Source organism: Gossypium hirsutum, chromosome A04, assembly GCF_007990345.1.
Source record: "Gossypium hirsutum isolate 1008001.06 chromosome A04, Gossypium_hirsutum_v2.1, whole genome shotgun sequence".
Taxonomy (NCBI): Eukaryota; Viridiplantae; Streptophyta; class Magnoliopsida; order Malvales; family Malvaceae; genus Gossypium; species Gossypium hirsutum.
This window is the reverse complement of record NC_053427.1, coordinates 80,437,003-80,440,808: the sequence shown is the minus strand read 5'-3', so window position 1 is coordinate 80,440,808 and position 3,806 is coordinate 80,437,003. Positions and strand designations below refer to the sequence as shown.

Here is a 3,806-nt window from a genome sequence, read left to right as displayed (position 1 = left end):
GTATTCATACAAGTATTCTTATGGTTCGTATGGCTATGCAAATGAGATGGGTAGCTACAATCATGGATGGTCGATTAGCTATCTAACATATTATTTGTATCCTCTATATTATTATCTAGATGGTAATATAGAGAGTGATGAGTATACCAAAGACCCATTCCTTGCTACACGGGTTGGTATATTGGAGGATGACATGTTTTCATGCCAAGCTACCATGTCTTCCATGTCCAATACATTCGAGCAATTATTGGAAGTTGTCCAACACCAAGCCAAAATGAGTGCTCTGATTGAGGAGGTCGAACATGATATTCCTGAACTTGAGGATGAGGGCCATTATATTGTTATTGAACATAAAGAGTTGAACATGGGTGTTCAACAAGAGTTGGAAGTTGGAGACCGTAACAAGGTTGTGAGAAATGAAGAAGACGTCTTCACTTCGATTGACATAAAAGTAAGAGTAAGAGTAGAAATAGATGTAGAGGAAGAGCTAAACTTGGAATTAAGTGCAAGTGTGAAGGAGCCAACACACTTGCCAATTATCGTTGTAGAAAAGCTAACCAAAGTACTTCATGATTATATATTTCTTTAACCCAATTAGGGAAGTGACACTCAAGAGGTTAGGAATTTGGTTATTCCCAAGGCTATAGTATCTTAAAATGAGCTATAGAGTTGGTTAGGCTTTGGAGATAAATGGCTCGTAATGTGATGTCTCGACGATTAAAGATAAGAAGGATAAAATGTGTACAATCGTTGAGGGAGGTCCTTAGCTTTTTATGCAAGAACAAATGTCGAATCAAAGTTTTGAGGATCTCTTTAAAGTTCTTCTATGGAGGCATACGAATCATCCAAAATTTGATATGTTTTCTTTTTCTAATTCTTATTTTGTTTTTAGTATATATATATTTTTGGTGTATTTTGTTTGTTTTCTATGTAGGACTACCCACCAAATGCTACATTACATTTTTGAAGCCTCAACGAGGTTTGAGCACTACTCCACCATTTTTTCATGCATATCATGTATTGCGGGAGTTTTCTCAAACTTATCTTTAGTTGGGAACACATTAAGGGCAATGTGTAACTTAAATATGTAGGGGTATACATAGAAGTTACATTTTTTTGCTTTAAATTTAAAAAATTCACAACAAAAATTAAAATTTTCTTTAGGTTTTTTGTTTGAATTATATGGTGCTTGAATTATGTTGACAATTGGATTATTGGTTATTGATATTAAATCTTGTATTTTGATGTTCAAACATGTAAATTGTGATTGATGTTAGTTAATTTAGTTATTTAAAAGTAGATTAGTTAGTCAAAATGTTAAATTGCATTACAGATTAGAGGTGATTGTTATCTATATGAGTTTTGATAAACCATAATATATACATATTTTTACCCTATGCTTGGCATATTTTTGGAAGGTTTATCATAAGATTTAATTAATTTGATGCTCCTAATCCTTTAATTTCATGTTTTATATTCAGGAGAGCTTAGAATAGCAAAAAAAGCAAGAAACGGGCCAAAAACGGACAAAATAGGCCTAATTCAGTGTTTTACACTGCCTAGGCAGTTCCACACGGGTAATCTACAAGCCCGTGTGTGACACACGGGTAGGCCACTCGCCCATGTGTAATGACTGTGTCGACTAAACACCAACTCAGAATTACACACGGCTTGAGCACCTTCACACGGGCATGGCACATGGCCGTGTCCCTGTCGAGCCCAAGTCTAATTCTACTCAGAAAAGGCTAATTTTTAGGGTTTGAAAGCTTTCCAAAGTCTATATAAATACCCTAGAAGATTATCAAATGAGGGACAAAGAGTAGGAAGTAGAAAATACTCGAAGACAGCCATTGGAATCAGCTCAGAAGCAGGATCTACTTCAAGACTGAAGATCTCCATTCAATTTCCTTAAAAGTTCTTTGGGTTTCTTTATATTTTGTTGTTTTCCCAATTTTGAGATGTGTTCCCCTATCATTATGAACTAAACTCCTTAAATACCTGTGGGAGATGAAACCTGAGACAGATCTTATTACTATTTGAATTATATGATAAATACTTGTTCTTATTCTTAATTATGTGTTCCTAATTCTTACTTTAATATTTCAGGATATTAATTCAAGTCTGATGTGCTTATTCAGTGGAGCAAAAGTCCCTGTTTAAGAGTAGATCTTCCATAATTAAGCGGAGTTGCATGCAATCCTAGAGATAGGACGATATAAATCTGCCGGATTAGAATCAAATCTAATAAGGGAATCCATAGATCGAATTAATGCAACAATAGGGGTTTTAATTAGAAAGAGATTTCAATTAATCAACCTAGAGTCAGTTGTTTTTAGTCTTGAGAGAGAGATTAACATAAATCGGGGATTTCTACGGATAAAGTCAAGTGAATAAAGCGCCTAATTTAAAAGTAATAAGTGAAGTCTAGGTGAATTCTTCCTTGGGTATTGTCTTCTTCATCAGTTTTCCAAAAGTATTTTTCAACTTTAATCTTTGTCGTGCTCTTAATTAATTAGATAGTTTATCTTAGTTTAAAAACATCCCTTTAATTCTTAGGCTAGATAATAAAAAGATAGTAATTACTAGTACTTTTAGTTTTTGTGGATACGATATTTTTGGTCTCACCATAACTATACTGTTGTTCGATAGGTGCACTTGCCTTAGTCGAATTTTTAGTTAGTTTAGCGACCATCAACTTTTTGGCACCATTGCCAAGGACTAAGATATTAGGAACACTTAATTTTTATTACTTTAGCCATTTTTCTTTTTATTGCAATTTAATTTTGTTTTTATTTTAATTACTAACTTTTCTTTTATTTACTTCTGGTAGGTTTTTATAGTTTATAACTAGAAGAAACCCGTCAAGACCTCTACTTTTTTACAGCGAAATTGAAAACACAGCTCGTAGAAATCTAGAGAAATAATGTGAAGTTTACGGTATATAGAGGAAGAGCACGAGGACGACACCACTAATACCGAGGAGATGGCTGAAAATCAAAATAATCCGCTGCCTCCTGTGGTTGCCGCAAATCTAGTGAATCAGGATCCTGCTTCTCGTACTATGTACGACTATGCTAAGCCCAATTTAACAGGAACTGAATCGAGTATAGTTAGACCTGCTGTTGCTGCAAATAATTTTGAACTAAAACCTAACACGATTCAAATGATACAACAGTTTGTTCAGTTTGATGATTTGCAGGACAAGGATCCAAACACTCATTTGGCGAATTTTTTGGAATTCTACGACACCTTTAAGATCAATGGCGTTTCTGACGATGCCATTCTCCTTCGGTTATTTCCCCTTTCATTATGAAATAAGGCTAAATAGTGGTTGAACTCGTTACCACGAGGTTTGATCCCTACTTGGGAATAAATGACAGAAAAATTTTTGCTTAAATATTTTCCTCCGGCTAAAACGGAAAAGTTAAGGAATGATATCTCTTCTTTTGTGTAGATGGATTTAGAAACACTTTATAATGCATGGAAGAGATACAAAGACTTATTGAGAAGGTGCCCTCACCATGGGTTACCTCTTTGGCTACAGGTTTAAACTTTCCACAACGGTTTGAATCCCTCAACTAGACAAATGATCGACGCAGCTGCCTGCGGAACCATCAATAATAAGACACCCGAAGAGGCTTATGAATTTATTGAAGAGATGTCACTAAATAACTATCAGTGGCAAGTCATACGAACAAAACCAACGAAATCAGCTGGTGTTTTCAACCTAGATGTAGTTACCATGTTATCAAATCAGGTAGAACTCTTAAATAAAAAGATTGATGGTTTGTATGGTTCTACTCAGG

General features: G+C 34.8%; 1 non-coding gene across 1 annotated transcript; it reads right to left on the bottom strand.

Moving 5' to 3' along the window:
• Positions 1-3,421: 3,421 nt before the first annotated feature.
• LOC121228512 (small nucleolar RNA R71) lies at positions 3,422-3,528 on the bottom strand. The gene has a single exon (XR_005926088.1). It is a non-coding gene; the product is annotated as a small nucleolar RNA R71 (small nucleolar RNA).
• Positions 3,529-3,806: the final 278 nt, after the last annotated feature.